Source organism: Engystomops pustulosus, chromosome 10 (genome assembly GCF_040894005.1).
Source record: "Engystomops pustulosus chromosome 10, aEngPut4.maternal, whole genome shotgun sequence".
In the NCBI taxonomy this organism is placed as follows: Eukaryota; Metazoa; Chordata; class Amphibia; order Anura; family Leptodactylidae; genus Engystomops; species Engystomops pustulosus.
Window position 1 is genome coordinate 14858130 of NC_092420.1, and position 17978 is coordinate 14876107.

Here is a 17978-nt window from a genome sequence, read left to right on the forward strand (position 1 = left end):
ATCTCACTGCTGCATTCTCCATATTCCTCCTTGCTCCCTGCAGCATTTTGCCCTTTCCCAGTTATTTCATTCTAGCTGCAACATTTCCCGGACTGGGTGATCTTTGCTTCATTGCATCGTCTTTAACCAGTATTTAGGTGTTAACCCTTGCTTTGGGCAAGTCCTTCCAAAAATGCAACATAGGAGGAGCTCAGGCGATTACTGCATACTGTATATACAGCCATCACTAGGAGGAATGTAGAAGATTACTGTATACAGAATATTCAGCCACCACTAAGAGAAGCTCAATAATTAACCAAATTCTGCATATACAGACACCACTAAGGGACCATAGGAGATTACTACATACTGTATACTTATCTACCTCTAGGGGAGCTCAGGAGCTAGCTAAACACCGAATGTACAGCCACCTCTAATGGGGATCTCATGAGATTTCACATGTGGTATCTACAGCCACCACTAGAGGAGCTCAGGAGATTACTCTATACTGTATATACAGCCACCACTAGGGGGAGCTCAGGAGATTACTCTGTACTGTATATACAGCCACCACTAGGAGGAGCTCAGATTACTCTGTACTATATATACAGGCACCACTAGCCGGAGCTCAATAAATTACAACATACTGTATATAGAACCACTGGTAGGGTGCAGTATATTGCTGAATACTGTATATACAGCCACCACTATGGGGAGCTCGGCTAAGTAGTTAACGCTAACTTTGGGTAAATCCATCAAACATAATAATGACCCAGATGGGACTTGAACCCACAATCTTCAGCTCCGGAGGCTGATGCCTTATCCATTAGGCCACTGGGCCCTCACATACAAGGAGGAGACGGTCCTTGTCCTGGATACTATGTACATGGTCTATTCACTCTGAATCCATCCACTGCGGCATTCTCCTTATTCCTTCTGGGACATTCTCAAATTAGCATTTTAGGAGATTTGTGGGGTGTATTTTGTATCCCAAATAATTGAAGCAGCAGGAAGTAAGATGCATGCTGCTGCTTCATGTATTGACATGGCACTGACAGAGAAAGCCAAGTACTGGAAATTTCACTTTAGCAAAAAGAAAATTCCTTTAAACCCATCCCAAGATATGTCCTACCCCAACCAGGAACACCCCCATCCCAGCAGGGACTGCACTCACCTCCGCTATCAGGACAGAGACCAGCTGCAGCATTATAGGGACTGCTCCCTCCAATCTCAGCAGGACTTCCCACCTCCGGATGCCAAGTCCTTAGGCCACACCCATATTTGCCAGAGATATTCTCAAATTTGCATTATAATTTGTGGAGTGTCGTCATAATTTCAGCAAACATTAGACAAATCCATCCATTTTTGTTATAAAAGTGACCCAGATGGGACTTGAACCCACAATCTTCAGCTCCGGAGGCTGACGCCTTATCCATTAGGCCACTGGGCCCTCTTATATATATGGAGGAAACGGTTTGTATTACCGATACTGACCACAGAAGTCACTGCAGGTGAAACAATCACTGCTGCATTCTCCCCCTTCCCCCTCCTCTCCATCTCACTGCTGCATTCTCCCCCTTCCCCTCCTCTCCATCTCACTGCTGCATTCTCCCCCTTCCCCTCCTCTCCAACTCACTGCTGCATTCTCCCCCTTCCCCTCCTCTCCATCTCACTGCTGCATTCTCCCCCTTCCCCTCCTCTCCATCTCACTGCTGCATTCTCCCCCTTCCCCTCCTCTCCATCTCACTGCTGCATTCTCCCCCTTCCCCCTCCTCCATCTCACTGCTGCATTCTCCCCCTTCCCCTCCTCTCCATCTCACTGCTGCTTTCTCCCCCTTCCCCCTCCTCCATCTCACTGCTGCATTCTCCCCCTTCCCCCTCCTCTCCATCTCACTGCTGCATTCTCCCCCTTCCCCCTCCTCTCCATCTCACTGCTGCATTCTCCCCCTTCCCCTCCTCTCCATCTCACTGCTGCATTCTCCCCCTTCCCCCTCCTCTCCATCTCACTGCTGCATTATCCCCCTTCCCCCTCCTCTCCATCTCACTGCTGCATTCTCCCCCTTCCCCTCCTCTCCAACTCACTGCTGCATTCTCCCCCTTCCCCTCCTCTCCATCTCACTGCTGCATTCTCCCCCTTCCCCTCCTCTCCATCTCACTGCAGCATTCTCCCCCTTCCCCCTCCTCCATCTCACTGCTGCATTCTCCCCCTTCCCCCTCCTCTCCATCTCACTGCTGCATTCTCCCCCTTCCCCCTCCTCTCCATCTCACTGCTGCATTCTCCCCCTTCCTCCTCCTCTCCATCTCACTGCTGCATTCTCCCCCTTCCCCCTCCTCTCCATCTCACTGCTGCATTCTCCCCCTTCCTCCTCCTCTCCATCTCACTGCTGCATTCTCCCCCTTCCCCCTCCTCTCCATCTCACTGCTGCATTCTCCTCCTTCCCCCTCCTCTCCATCTCACTGCTGCATTCTCCCTCTCCCCCCTCCTCTCCATCTCACTGCTGCATTCTCCCCCTTCCCCCTCCTCTCCATCTCACTGCTGCATTCTCCCCCTTCCCCCTCCTCTCCATCTCACTGCTGCATTCTCCCCCTTCCCCCTCCTCTCCATCTCACTGCTGTATTCTCCATATTCCTCCTTGCTCCCTGCAGCATTTTGCCCTTTCCCAGTTATTTCATTCTAGCTGCAACATTTCCCGGACTGGGTGATCTTTGCTTCATTGCATCGTCTTTAACCAGTATTTAGGTGTTAACCCTTGCTTTGGGCAAGTCCTTCCAAAAATGCAACATAGGAGGAGCTCAGCTGATTACTACATACTGTATATACAGCCATCACTAGGAGGAATGTAGAAGATTACTGTATACAGAATATTCAGCCACCACTAAGAGAAGCTCAATAATTAACCAAATTCTGCATATATAGACACCACTAAGGGACCACAGGAGATTACTACACACTGTATACTTATCTACCTCTAGGGGAGCTCAGGAGCTAGCTAAACACCGAATGTACAGCCACCTCTAATGGGAATCTCATGAGATTTCACATGTGGTATCTACAGCCACCACTAGAGGAGCTCAGGAGATTACTCTGTACTGTATATACAGCCACCACTAGGAGGAGCTCAGGAGATTACTCTGTACTGTATATACAGCCACCACTAGGAGGAGCTCAGGAGATTACTCTGTACTGTATATACAGCCACCACTAGGAGGAGCTCAGGAGATTACTCTGTACTGTATATACAGCCACCCCTAGAGGAGCTCAGGAGATTACTCTGTACTGTATATACAGCCACCACTAGCCAGAGCTCATTACTACATACTGTATATAGAACCACTCGTAGGGTGCAGTATATTGCTGAATACTGTATATACAGCCACCACTACAGGCAGCTTGGCTAAGTAGTTAACGCTAACTTTGGGTAAATCCATCAAACATAATAACCCACAATCTTCAGTTCTGTAGGCTGACGCCTTATCCGTTAGTCCACTGGACCCTTTATGCTTCTGTGTGTCCCTTCATGTCTTGGATACAATTCACACAGTCTGAATTCATTGTTTCTATGACTTACCGGCTCCAGGACTACTTACTTACTTTCCTGTTACAAGCATTAGAACACTTGGTCATCACAAGAAGTTATTCCCCCTCCACAGGAACTTTCTAATGATGAGAACGGGGTCCACTGAATCCCAAATGACTGAAGCCGCAGGTCGGACACACAATGTGCGATCCCTTTTTTTCACAGGGATGGACAAGTACTTGAATTTTTATTTTGGTGGCTGAACAACACAGGTAAACCCACCCCCAAAATTTACCCCACCACAACCAACAACACCCCCATCTCAGCAGGGACTGCACTCACCTCCGCTACAGGACAGAGACAAGCTGCAGCACTATAGGGACTGCTCCCTCCAATCTCAGCAGGACTTCCCACCTCCGGATGCCAAGTCCTTAGGCCACACCCATATTTGCCAGGGATATTCTCAAATTTACATTATAATTTGTGGAAAGTCCTCATAATTTCTGCAAACATTAGACAAATCCATCCATTTTACTTATACAAGTGACCCAGATGGGACTTGAACCCACAATCTTCAGCTCCGGAGGCTGACGCCTTATCCATTAGGCCACTGGACCCTCACATACAAGGAGGAGACGGTCCTTGTCCTGGATACTATGTACATGGTCTATTCACTCTGAATCCATCCACTGCTGCATTCTCCTTATTCCTTCTGGGACATTCTCAAATTAGCATTTTAGGAAATTTGTGGGGTGTATTTTGTATCCCAAATAATTGTAGCAGCAGGAAGTAAGATGCATGCTGCTGCTTCATATACTGACATGGCACTGACAGAGAAAGCCAAGTACTGGAAATTTCACTTTAGCAAAAGGAAAATTCCTTTAAACCCATCCCAAGATATGTCCTACCCCAACCAGGAACACCCACACCCCAGCAGGGACTGCACTCACCTCCGCTACAGGACACAGACAAGCTGCAGCATTATAGGGACTGCACTCACCTCCGCTACAGGACACAGACAAGCTGCAGCATTATAGGGACTGCTCCCTCCAATCTCAGCAGGACTTCCCACTTCTCGATGCCACGTCTTTAGGCCACACCCATTTTTGCCTGGGATATTCTCAAATTTGCATTATAATTAGTGGAGTGTGCTCATAATTTCAGCAAACATTAGACAAATCCATCCATTTTAGTTATAAAAACGACCCAGATGGGACTTGAACCCACAATCTTCAGCTCCGGAGGCTGACGCCTTATCCATTAGGCCACTGGACCCTCACATACAAGGAGGAGACGGTCCTTGTCCTGGATACTATGTACATGGTCTATTCACTCTCAATCCATTGGGGCGCATTTACTAAGGGTCTGTGGACCGCATTTCCCAACTATTTGCGCCGCATTTAAAAGGGGTTTTTGGCACACTCGATTGGATTTTGGCACAATTGTGCCATCTTTCATGCGACACAAATTGGGAGGCAAGGCCATCAGACATCGACGTATTTGGTCTGAGAGCGGGATTTAAAATTCAAATTGTGTCACAAGACAATGCACTTACATGCACCAGGAAAAGGAAGGTGAACTCCGGCGGACCTGAGCGGGGAAGCAACACATGCAGGATATCGGGCTCACCATCTTAGTAAATGTCGGACAGCCCGGATCGGGCATCTCACTGCTGCATTCTCCCCCTCCCCCCTCCTCTCCATCTCACTGCTGCATTCTCCCCCTCCCCCCTCCTCTCCATCTCACTGCTGCATTCTCCCCCTTCCCCCTCCTCTCCAGCTCACTGCTGCATTCTCCCCCTCCCCCTCCTCTCCAGCTCACTGCTGCATTCTCCCCTTTCCCCCTCCTCTCCATCTCACTGCTGCATTCTCCCCCTTCCCCCTCCTCTCCATCTCACTGCTGCATTCTCCCCCTTCCCCCTCCTCTCCATCTCACTGCTGCATTCTCCCTCTTCCCCCTCCTCTCCATCTCACTGCTGCATTCTCCCCCTCCCACCTCCTCTCCATCTCACTGCTGCATTCTCCCCCTTCCCCCTCCTCTCCAGCTCACTGCTGCATTCTCCCCCTTCCCCCTCCTCTCCATCTCACTGCTGCATTCTCCCTCTTCCCCCTCCTCTCCATCTCACTGCTGCATTCTCCCCCTCCCACCTCCTCTCCATCTCACTGCTGCATTCTCCCCCTTCCCCCTCCTCTCCAGCTCACTGCTGCATTCTCCCCCTCCCCCTCCTCTCCAGCTCACTGCTGCATTCTCCCCCTTCCCCCTCCTCTCCATCTCACTGCTGCATTCTCCCCCTTCCCCCTCCTCTCCATCTCACTGCTGCATTCTCCCCCTTCCCCCTCCTCTCCATCTCACTGCTGCATTCTCCCCCTCCCCCCTCCTCTCCAGCTCACTGCTGCATTCTCCCCCTTCCCCCTCCTCTCCAGCTCACTGCTGCATTCTCCCTCTTCCCCCTCCTCTCTATCTCACTGCTGCATTCTGCCCCTTCCCCCTCCTCTCCATCTCACTGCTGCATTCTCCCCCTTCCCCCTCCTCTCCATCTCACTGCTGCATTCTCCCCCTCCCCCCTCCTCTCCATCTCACTGCTGCATTCTCCCCCTCCCCCCTCCTCTCCATCTCACTGCTGCATTCTCCCCCTTCCCCCTCCTCTCCAGCTCACTGCTGCATTCTCCCCCTCCCCCTCCTCTCCAGCTCACTGCTGCATTCTCCCCTTTCCCCCTCCTCTCCATCTCACTGCTGCATTCTCCCCCTTCCCCCTCCTCTCCATCTCACTGCTGCATTCTCCCCCTTCCCCCTCCTCTCCATCTCACTGCTGCATTCTCCCTCTTCCCCCGCCTCTCCATCTCACTGCTGCATTCTCCCCCTCCCACCTCCTCTCCATCTCACTGCTGCATTCTCCCCCTTCCCCCTCCTCTCCAGCTCACTGCTGCATTCTCCCCCTCCCCCTCCTCTCCAGCTCACTGCTGCATTCTCCCCCTTCCCCCTCCTCTCCATCTCACTGCTGCATTCTCCCCCTTCCCCCTCCTCTCCATCTCACTGCTGCATTCTCCCCCTTCCCCCTCCTCTCCATCTCACTGCTGCATTCTCCCCCTTCCCCCTCCTCTCCAGCTCACTGCTGCATTCTCCCCCTTCCCCCTCCTCTCCATCTCACTGCTGCATTCTCCCCCTTCCTCCTCCTCTCCATCTCACTGCTGCATTCTCCCCCTTCCCCCTCCTCTCCATCTCACTGCTGCATTCTCCCCCTTCCTCCTCCTCTCCATCTCACTGCTGCATTCTCCCCCTTCCCCCTCCTCTCCATCTCACTGCTGCATTCTCCCCCTTCCCCCTCCTCTCCATCTCACTGCTGCATTCTCCCCCTTCCCCCTCCTCTCCATCTCACTGCTGTATTCTCCATATTCCTCCTTGCTCCCTGCAGCATTTTGCCCTTTCCCAGTTATTTCATTCTAGCTGCAACATTTCCCGGACTGGGTGATCTTTGCTTCATTGCATCGTCTTTAACCAGTATTTAGGTGTTAACCCTTGCTTTGGGCAAGTCCTTCCAAAAATGCAACATAGGAGGAGCTCAGCTGATTACTACATACTGTATATACAGCCATCACTAGGAGGAATGTAGAAGATTACTGTATACAGAATATTCAGCCACCACTAAGAGAAGCTCAATAATTAACCAAATTCTGCATATATAGACACCACTAAGGGACCACAGGAGATTACTACACACTGTATACTTATCTACCTCTAGGGGAGCTCAGGAGCTAGCTAAACACCGAATGTACAGCCACCTCTAATGGGAATCTCATGAGATTTCACATGTGGTATCTACAGCCACCACTAGAGGAGCTCAGGAGATTACTCTGTACTGTATATACAGCCACCACTAGGAGGAGCTCAGGAGATTACTCTGTACTGTATATACAGCCACCACTAGGAGGAGCTCAGGAGATTACTCTGTACTGTATATACAGCCACCACTAGGAGGAGCTCAGGAGATTACTCTGTACTGTATATACAGCCACCCCTAGAGGAGCTCAGGAGATTACTCTGTACTGTATATACAGCCACCACTAGCCAGAGCTCATTACTACATACTGTATATAGAACCACTCGTAGGGTGCAGTATATTGCTGAATACTGTATATACAGCCACCACTACAGGCAGCTTGGCTAAGTAGTTAACGCTAACTTTGGGTAAATCCATCAAACATAATAACCCACAATCTTCAGTTCTGTAGGCTGACGCCTTATCCGTTAGTCCACTGGACCCTTTATGCTTCTGTGTGTCCCTTCATGTCTTGGATACAATTCACACAGTCTGAATTCATTGTTTCTATGACTTACCGGCTCCAGGACTACTTACTTACTTTCCTGTTACAAGCATTAGAACACTTGGTCATCACAAGAAGTTATTCCCCCTCCACAGGAACTTTCTAATGATGAGAACGGGGTCCACTGAATCCCAAATGACTGAAGCCGCAGGTCGGACACACAATGTGCGATCCCTTTTTTTCACAGGGATGGACAAGTACTTGAATTTTTATTTTGGTGGCTGAACAACACAGGTAAACCCACCCCCAAAATATACCCCACCACAACCAACAACACCCCCATCTCAGCAGGGACTGCACTCACCTCCGCTACAGGACAGAGACAAGCTGCAGCACTATAGGGACTGCTCCCTCCAATCTCAGCAGGACTTCCCACCTCCGGATGCCAAGTCCTTAGGCCACACCCATATTTGCCAGGGATATTCTCAAATTTACATTATAATTTGTGGAAAGTCCTCATAATTTCTGCAAACATTAGACAAATCCATCCATTTTACTTATACAAGTGACCCAGATGGGACTTGAACCCACAATCTTCAGCTCCGGAGGCTGACGCCTTATCCATTAGGCCACTGGACCCTCACATACAAGGAGGAGACGGTCCTTGTCCTGGATACTATGTACATGGTCTATTCACTCTGAATCCATCCACTGCTGCATTCTCCTTATTCCTTCTGGGACATTCTCAAATTAGCATTTTAGGAAATTTGTGGGGTGTATTTTGTATCCCAAATAATTGTAGCAGCAGGAAGTAAGATGCATGCTGCTGCTTCATATACTGACATGGCACTGACAGAGAAAGCCAAGTACTGGAAATTTCACTTTAGCAAAAGGAAAATTCCTTTAAACCCATCCCAAGATATGTCCTACCCCAACCAGGAACACCCACACCCCAGCAGGGACTGCACTCACCTCCGCTACAGGACACAGACAAGCTGCAGCATTATAGGGACTGCACTCACCTCCGCTACAGGACAGAGACAAGCTGCAGCATTATAGGGACTGCTCCCTCCAATCTCAGCAGGACTTCCCACTTCTCGATGCCACGTCTTTAGGCCACACCCATTTTTGCCTGGGATATTCTCAAATTTGCATTATAATTAGTGGAGTGTGCTCATAATTTCAGCAAACATTAGACAAATCCATCCATTTTAGTTATAAAAACGACCCAGATGGGACTTGAACCCACAATCTTCAGCTCCGGAGGCTGACGCCTTATCCATTAGGCCACTGGACCCTCACATACAAGGAGGAGACGGTCCTTGTCCTGGATACTATGTACATGGTCTATTCACTCTCAATCCATTGGGGCGCATTTACTAAGGGTCTGTGGACCGCATTTCCCAACTATTTGCGCCGCATTTAAAAGGGGTTTTTGGCACACTCGATTGGATTTTGGCACAATTGTGCCGTCTTTCATGCGACACAAATTGGGAGGCATGGCCATCAGACATCGACGTATTTGGTCTGAGAGCGGGATTTAAAATTCAAATTGTGTCACAAGACAATGCACTTACATGCACCAGGAAAAGGAAGGTGAACTCCGGCGGACCTGAGCGGGGAAGCAACACATGCAGGATATCGGGCTCACCATCTTAGTAAATGTCGGACAGCCCGGATCGGGCATCTCACTGCTGCATTCTCCCCCTCCCCCCTCCTCTCCATCTCACTGCTGCATTCTCCCCCTCCCCCCTCCTCTCCATCTCACTGCTGCATTCTCCCCCTTCCCCCTCCTCTCCAGCTCACTGCTGCATTCTCCCCCTCCCCCTCCTCTCCAGCTCACTGCTGCATTCTCCCCTTTCCCCCTCCTCTCCATCTCACTGCTGCATTCTCCCCCTTCCCCCTCCTCTCCATCTCACTGCTGCATTCTCCCTCTTCCCCCTCCTCTCCATCTCACTGCTGCATTCTCCCCCTCCCACCTCCTCTCCATCTCACTGCTGCATTCTCCCCCTTCCCCCTCCTCTCCAGCTCACTGCTGCATTCTCCCCCTTCCCCCTCCTCTCCATCTCACTGCTGCATTCTCCCTCTTCCCCCTCCTCTCCATCTCACTGCTGCATTCTCCCCCTCCCACCTCCTCTCCATCTCACTGCTGCATTCTCCCCCTTCCCCCTCCTCTCCAGCTCACTGCTGCATTCTCCCCCTCCCCCTCCTCTCCAGCTCACTGCTGCATTCTCCCCCTTCCCCCTCCTCTCCATCTCACTGCTGCATTCTCCCCCTTCCCCCTCCTCTCCATCTCACTGCTGCATTCTCCCCCTTCCCCCTCCTCTCCATCTCACTGCTGCATTCTCCCCCTCCCCCCTCCTCTCCAGCTCACTGCTGCATTCTCCCCCTTCCCCCTCCTCTCCAGCTCACTGCTGCATTCTCCCTCTTCCCCCTCCTCTCTATCTCACTGCTGCATTCTGCCCCTTCCCCCTCCTCTCCATCTCACTGCTGCATTCTCCCCCTTCCCCCTCCTCTCCATCTCACTGCTGCATTCTCCCCCTCCCCCCTCCTCTCCATCTCACTGCTGCATTCTCCCCCTCCCCCCTCCTCTCCATCTCACTGCTGCATTCTCCCCCTTCCCCCTCCTCTCCAGCTCACTGCTGCATTCTCCCCCTCCCCCTCCTCTCCAGCTCACTGCTGCATTCTCCCCTTTCCCCCTCCTCTCCATCTCACTGCTGCATTCTCCCCCTTCCCCCTCCTCTCCATCTCACTGCTGCATTCTCCCCCTTCCCCCTCCTCTCCATCTCACTGCTGCATTCTCCCTCTTCCCCCTCCTCTCCATCTCACTGCTGCATTCTCCCCCTCCCACCTCCTCTCCATCTCACTGCTGCATTCTCCCCCTTCCCCCTCCTCTCCAGCTCACTGCTGCATTCTCCCCCTCCCCCTCCTCTCCAGCTCACTGCTGCATTCTCCCCCTTCCCCCTCCTCTCCATCTCACTGCTGCATTCTCCCCCTTCCCCCTCCTCTCCATCTCACTGCTGCATTCTCCCCCTTCCCCCTCCTCTCCATCTCACTGCTGCATTCTCCCCCTTCCCCCTCCTCTCCAGCTCACTGCTGCATTCTCCCTCTTCCCCCTCCTCTCTATCTCACTGCTGCATTCTGCCCCTTCCCCCTCCTCTCCATCTCACTGCTGCATTCTCCCCCTTCCCCCTCCTCTCCATCTCACTGCTGCATTCTCCCCCTCCCCCCTCCTCTCCATCTCACTGCTGCATTCTCCCCCTCCCCCCTCCTCTCCATCTCACTGCTGCATTCTCCCCCTTCCTCCTCCTCTCCAGCTCACTGCTGCATTCTCCCCCTTCCCCCTCCTCTAAATCTCACTGCTGCATTCTCCCCCTCCCCCCTCCTCTCCATCTCACTGCTGCATTCTTCCCCTTCCTCCTCCTCTCCAGCTCACTGCTGCATTCTCCCCCTTCCCCCTCCTCCATCTCACTGCTGCATTCTCCCCCTCCCCCCTCCTCTCCATCTCACTGCTGCATACTCCCCCTTCCCCCTCCTCTCCATCTCACTGCTGCATTCTCCCCCTTCCCCCTCCTCTCCATCTCACTGCTGCATTCTCCCCCTCCCACCTCCTCTCCATCTCACTGCTGCATTCTCCCCCTCCCACCTCCTCTCCATCTCACTGCTGCATTCTCCCCCTCCCCCTCCTCTCCAGCTCACTGCTGCATTCTCCCCCTTCCCCCTCCTCTCCAGCTCACTGCTGCATTCTCCCCCTTCCCCCTCCTCTCCATCTCACTGCTGCATTCTCCCCCTTCCCCCTCCTCTCCATCTCACTGCTGCATTCTCCCCCTCCCCCCTCCTCTCCAGCTCACTGCTGCATTCTCCCCCTTCCCCCTCCTCTCCAGCTCACTGCTGCATTCTCCCTCTTCCCCCTCCTCTCTATCTCACTGCTGCATTCTGCCCCTTCCCCCTCGTCTCCATCTCACTGCTGCATTCTCCCCCTTCCCCCTCCTCTCCATCTCACTGCTGCATTCTCCCCCTCCCCCCTCCTCTCCATCTCACTGCTGCATTCTCCCCCTCCCCCCTCCTCTCCATCTCACTGCTGCATTCTCCCCCTTCCTCCTCCTCTCCAGCTCACTGCTGCATTCTCCCCCTTCCCCCTCCTCTAAATCTCACTGCTGCATTCTCCCCCTCCCCCCTCCTCTCCATCTCACTGCTGCATTCTCCCCCTTCCTCCTCCTCTCCAGCTCACTGCTGCATTCTCCCCCTTCCCCCTCCTCCATCTCACTGCTGCATTCTCCCCCTCCCCCCTCCTCTCCATCTCACTGCTGCATTCTCCCCCTTCCCCCTCCTCTCCATCTCACTGCTGCATTCTCCCCCTTCCCCCTCCTCTCCATCTCACTGCTGCATTCTCCCCCTCCCACCTCCTCTCCATCTCACTGCTGCATTCTCCCCCTTCCCCCTCCTCTCCAGCTCACTGCTGCATTCTCCCCCTCCCCCTCCTCTCCAGCTCACTGCTGCATTCTCCCCCTTCCCCCTCCTCTCCAGCTCACTGCTGCATTCTCCCCCTTCCCCCTCCTCTCCATCTCACTGCTGCATTCTCCCCCTTCCCCCTCCTCTCCATCTCACTGCTGCATTCTCCCCCTCCCCCCTCCTCTCCAGCTCACTGCTGCATTCTCCCCCTTCCCCCTCCTCTCTATCTCACTGCTGCATTCTGCCCCTTCCCCCTCCTCTCCATCTCACTGCTGCATTCTTCCCCTTCCCCCTCCTCTCCATCTCACTGCTGCATTCTCCCCCTCCCCCCTCCTCTCCATCTCACTGCTGCATTCTCCCCCTCCCCCCTCCTCTCCATCTCACTGCTGCATTCTCCCCCTTCCTCCTCCTCTCCAGCTCACTGCTGCATTCTCCCCCTTCCCCCTCCTCTAAATCTCACTGCTGCATTCTCCCCCTCCCCCCTCCTCTCCATCTCACTGCTGCATTCTCCCCCTTCCTCCTCCTCTCCAGCTCACTGCTGCATTCTCCCCCTTCCCCCTCCTCCATCTCACTGCTGCATTCTCCCCCTCCCCCCTCCTCTCCATCTCACTGCTGCATTCTCCCCCTTCCCCCTCCTCCATCTCAATGCTGCATTCTCCCCCTTCCCCCTCCTCTCCATCTCACTGCTACATTCTCCCCCTTCCCCCTCCTCCATCTCACTGCTGCATTCTCCCCCTTCCCCCTCCTCTCCATCTCACTGCTACATTCTCCCCCTTCCCCCTCCTCCATCTCACTGCTGCATTCTCCCCCTTCCCCCTCCTCTCCAGCTCACTGCTGCATTCTCCCCCTTCCCCCTCCTCTCCATCTCACTGCTGCATTCTCCCCCTTCCCCCTCCTCTCCATCTCACTGCTGCATTCTCCCCCTCCCCCCTCCTCTCCATCTCACTGCTGCATTCTCCCCCTCCCCCCTCCTCTCCATCTCACTGCTGCATTCTCCCCCTTCCTCCTCCTCTCCAGCTCACTGCTGCATTCTCCCCCTTCCCCCTCCTCTAAATCTCACTGCTGCATTCTCCCCCTCCCCCCTCCTCTCCATCTCACTGCTGCATTCTCCCCCTTCCTCCTCCTCTCCAGCTCACTGCTGCATTCTCCCCCTTCCCCCTCCTCCATCTCACTGCTGCATTCTCCCCCTCCCCCCTCCTCTCCATCTCACTGCTGCATTCTCCCCCTTCCCCCTCCTCTCCATCTCACTGCTGCATTCTCCCCCTTCCCCCTCCTCTCCATCTCACTGCTGCATTCTCCCCCTCCCACCTCCTCTCCATCTCACTGCTGCATTCTCCCCCTTCCCCCTCCTCTCCAGCTCACTGCTGCATTCTCCCCCTCCCCCTCCTCTCCAGCTCACTGCTGCATTCTCCCCCTTCCCCCTCCTCTCCAGCTCACTGCTGCATTCTCCCCCTTCCCCCTCCTCTCCATCTCACTGCTGCATTCTCCCCCTTCCCCCTCCTCTCCATCTCACTGCTGCATTCTCCCCCTCCCCCCTCCTCTCCAGCTCACTGCTGCATTCTCCCCCTTCCCCCTCCTCTCTATCTCACTGCTGCATTCTGCCCCTTCCCCCTCCTCTCCATCTCACTGCTGCATTCTTCCCCTTCCCCCTCCTCTCCATCTCACTGCTGCATTCTCCCCCTCCCCCCTCCTCTCCATCTCACTGCTGCATTCTCCCCCTCCCCCCTCCTCTCCATCTCACTGCTGCATTCTCCCCCTTCCTCCTCCTCTCCAGCTCACTGCTGCATTCTCCCCCTTCCCCCTCCTCTAAATCTCACTGCTGCATTCTCCCCCTCCCCCCTCCTCTCCATCTCACTGCTGCATTCTCCCCCTTCCTCCTCCTCTCCAGCTCACTGCTGCATTCTCCCCCTTCCCCCTCCTCCATCTCACTGCTGCATTCTCCCCCTCCCCCCTCCTCTCCATCTCACTGCTGCATTCTCCCCCTTCCCCCTCCTCCATCTCAATGCTGCATTCTCCCCCTTCCCCCTCCTCTCCATCTCACTGCTACATTCTCCCCCTTCCCCCTCCTCCATCTCACTGCTGCATTCTCCCCCTTCCCCCTCCTCTCCATCTCACTGCTACATTCTCCCCCTTCCCCCTCCTCCATCTCACTGCTGCATTCTCCCCCTTCCCCCTCCTCTCCAGCTCACTGCTGCATTCTCCCCCTTCCCCCTCCTCTCCATCTCACTGCTGCATTCTCCCCCTTCCCCCTCCTCTCCATCTCACTGCTGCATTCTCCCCCTCCCCCCTCCTCTCCAGCTCACTGCTGCATTCTCCCCCTTCCCCCTCCTCTCCAGCTCACTGCTGCATTCTCCCCCTTCCCCCTCCTCTCTATCTCACTGCTGCATTCTGCCCCTTCCCCCTCCTCTCCATCTCACTGCTGCATTCTTCCCCTTCCCCCTCCTCTCCATCTCACTGCTGCATTCTCCCCCTCCCCCCTCCTCTCCATCTCACTGCTGCATTCTCCCCCTCCCCCCTCCTCTCCATCTCACTGCTGCATTCTCCCCCTTCCTCCTCCTCTCCAGCTCACTGCTGCATTCTCCCCCTTCCCCCTCCTCTAAATCTCACTGCTGCATTCTCCCCCTCCCCCCTCCTCTCCATCTCACTGCTGCATTCTCCCCCTTCCTCCTCCTCTCCAGCTCACTGCTGCATTCTCCCCCTTCCCCCTCCTCCATCTCACTGCTGCATTCTCCCCCTCCCCCCTCCTCTCCATCTCACTGCTGCATTCTCCCCCTTCCCCCTCCTCCATCTCAATGCTGCATTCTCCCCCTTCCCCCTCCTCTCCATCTCACTGCTACATTCTCCCCCTTCCCCCTCCTCCATCTCACTGCTGCATTCTCCCCCTTCCCCCTCCTCTCCATCTCACTGCTGCATTCTCCCCCTTCCCCCTCCTCTCCATCTCACTGCTGCATTCTCCCCCTTCCCCCTCCTCCATCTCACTGCTGCATTCTCCCCCTTCCCCCTCCTCTCCATCTCACTGCTGCATTCTCCCCCTTCCCCCTCCTCCATCTCACTGCTGCATTCTCCCCCTTCCCCCTCCTCTCCATCTCACTGCTGCATTCTCCCCCTTCCCCCTCCTCCATCTCACTGCTGCATTCTCCCCCTCCCCCCTCCTCTCCATCTCACTGCTGCATTCTCCCCCTTCCCCCTCCTCTCCATCTCACTGCTGCATTCTCCCCCTTCCCCCTCCTCTCCATCTCACTGCTGCATTCTCCCCCTTCCCCCTCCTCTCCATCTCACTGCTGCATTCTCCCCCTTCCCCCTCCTCTCCATCTCACTGCTGCATTCTCCCCCTTCCCCCTCCTCTCCATCTCACTGCTGCATTCTCCCCCTTCCCTCTCCTCTCCATCTCACTGCTGCATTCTCCCCCTTCCCCCTCCTCTCCATCTCACTGCTGCATTCTCCCCCTTCCCCCTCCTCTCCATCTCACTGCTGCATTCTCCCCCTTCCCCCTCCTCCATCTCACTGCTGCATTCTCCCCCTCCCCCCTCCTCTCCATCTCACTGCTGCATTCTCCCCCTTCCCCCTCCTCTCCATCTCACTGCTGCATTCTCCCCCTTCCCCCTCCTCTCCATCTCACTGCTGCATTCTCCCCCTTCCCCCTCCTCTCCATCTCACTGCTGCATTCTCCCCCTTCCCCCTCCTCTCCATCTCACTGCTGCATTCTACTTATCCCTGCCCCTTCCCATCCATTGTCTTTAGTGAGCAATTAGGTTTGAGCAGACCCAGACCTGCAGTGTTCAGAACATTGGAGGTTTTGTGGTTAACCCTTTAAATGGCGCCGGAGAAGTGGCCGGGGATGGACGATCATAAGATAACACCCTCAAAGGTGTCTCACTGAACTTGGCGAAGCCGAACCTGAACGGGTCCACTAATCGTTATCTGTACTGTGACATCTACTTGTCCCCTTGTGAGGGGTTTTCCTGGGGGGGGGAATTTCTTTATTCCCAAAGATTTCCTCCATGGTTAAACGTTTTGACACTTTGGGACTGCGCTGAATTATTCTGGTGTCAGGCGACTCCCAGCACCCATCGGAGCGGTTACAGTAGCAGTAACATTTCTCTGACCTCTTGTTGATGGCTGTAGATTGTTATTGTACATCTGCTGCTCATTTGCTTTGTTATTATTGTGAGATGCAAATGACGAGATGATTTCATCTGCCGAGTGCAGTCCAGATGACGCTCCTCTCCCCCCCACATCTAGTGCCGTGTATCAAATCAACTTTTTTTATGTTTTTTTTCCTATTTTACTGACTTTTTTTTAATGATTATTTTAAAGATTTTTTTAATTGGTTGACATGTGGCTGGAACTTTTTGATACTGTGATGGGGGGGGGGGGGCTGTTGGGGATTTTTTACAAATGCAAAAGAAATGCAAATACAGTGAAATGTCTCTGGTTGGGTCTGCGGAGTCTGATAAAACACAGGGGCACAAGCCAAGATCCGACAGCAGGGAAAAGCCAAGGTCACGTTACTGTTTGTTTTCTATACTTATGATACATAAGAAAATTTTGGATCAGTTTGTGTTAATGGAAACATGTCTCCAGATTTTACCGCACTAAACTACCACCCCCATCAGGTACGGGATGGAATCTTTCCAAAATTTTATCTGTTATGTGAAATCTCACCAGTTTACCTATAAAAAAAAAAGAAATCTCCCCCAAAGTTGGGCAAATATGACTCTTCTCACTTGAATTTCATTTCAATGGTTGCAGGGGGTGAGTGGCTTCAGAAGCCCCTATCTTCTATTTTATAGTACCTGGAAACAAGGTGTCATATTAAAGATACATTTGTCATCTTTCATCACATGTGGTCTATGGCTTTGTGACAGACAGCTACAGACATAGTTGGAAATGCAAGCTGCAGATAAAGATCCTTTTACTTAACTGCCTGTAAGTCCAGTTCTGTAGCTCAGAGAACATGCCTGGTGTGAAAGATGAGATTATTATCTTTAATATGACACCAGCATCACGTTTCTAGGTGCTATAGAACAGAAGATGGGGGCTTCTGAGGTGACGCTACCCCTGCAACCACTAAACTTGACTCATCTCATGTGAAAATAAGGTGAGAAGAGTCATATTTGCCTGACTTTGAGGAGATATTTCAAAGGTAAAGAAGTGAGATTTCATGTAAAAGTGGGAGTTCAGAAAGGACATTTCCTACATCTCCTACCTGATGGGGCTAGTAGTTTACTAGGTTAAAACCTGGTGACAGGTTCTCTTTAATGTGAACCCTAAACAGACAGAACTACGGTAGAATCTACTGTTAAACAATCCTTACACTTCCACAAGCTCCATGTTGGTTCCATTCGACTGGACAATACAATGATTCTAGAGGCCCAACCTTCATCGAATACTAGGAAATGGACCCTAGAAGCCCCAAAGTTGTCTGTCTTGATCTCTGGGGACCACTATTGTGGTAAGAGTGTGGGGACACCGGATGATCCTCTGATTCTCCGGTGGGCCTGTCTGATATTGAGCCTGGAAATACCCAGTCAGGATCCACAGCAGATTTTTTTTACTGAAAATTGTTGCAAAATATCAGGTTACAGTTAAAAAACTATGTGATTTTTTTTAATAATCAATCCCCATACTGCACTATTTACTCCTTGCAGTCACGTGCCAAGTGCCCCATTGTTAGGATGTGACCTGTGACCTCTGCTGCAGTCATTATCATAGAAACAACAAAGCCTGAATAGACCTTGTACATAGTATCCAGGACACGGGCTAC

The 17978-nt window shown here is 53.0% G+C and overlaps 1 protein-coding gene and 6 non-coding genes across 7 annotated transcripts in view; 1 reads left to right on the forward strand and 6 right to left on the reverse strand.

Moving 5' to 3' along the window:
* Positions 1 to 17978, forward strand: part of FRMD4B (FERM domain containing 4B) — a 186841-nt gene that overhangs the window by 45716 nt on the left and 123147 nt on the right. The gene's annotated exons all lie outside the window — the stretch shown is intronic.
* TRNAR-CCG (transfer RNA arginine (anticodon CCG)) lies at positions 748 to 820 on the reverse strand. Its single transcript has one exon. It is a non-coding gene; the product is annotated as a tRNA-Arg (tRNA).
* TRNAR-CCG (transfer RNA arginine (anticodon CCG)) lies at positions 1357 to 1429 on the reverse strand. Its single transcript has one exon. It is a non-coding gene; the product is annotated as a tRNA-Arg (tRNA).
* On the reverse strand, positions 4042 to 4114 carry TRNAR-CCG (transfer RNA arginine (anticodon CCG)). Its single transcript has one exon. It is a non-coding gene; the product is annotated as a tRNA-Arg (tRNA).
* On the reverse strand, positions 4700 to 4772 carry TRNAR-CCG (transfer RNA arginine (anticodon CCG)). Its single transcript has one exon. It is a non-coding gene; the product is annotated as a tRNA-Arg (tRNA).
* TRNAR-CCG (transfer RNA arginine (anticodon CCG)) lies at positions 8326 to 8398 on the reverse strand. The gene has a single exon. It is a non-coding gene; the product is annotated as a tRNA-Arg (tRNA).
* Positions 8984 to 9056, reverse strand: TRNAR-CCG (transfer RNA arginine (anticodon CCG)). The gene has a single exon. It is a non-coding gene; the product is annotated as a tRNA-Arg (tRNA).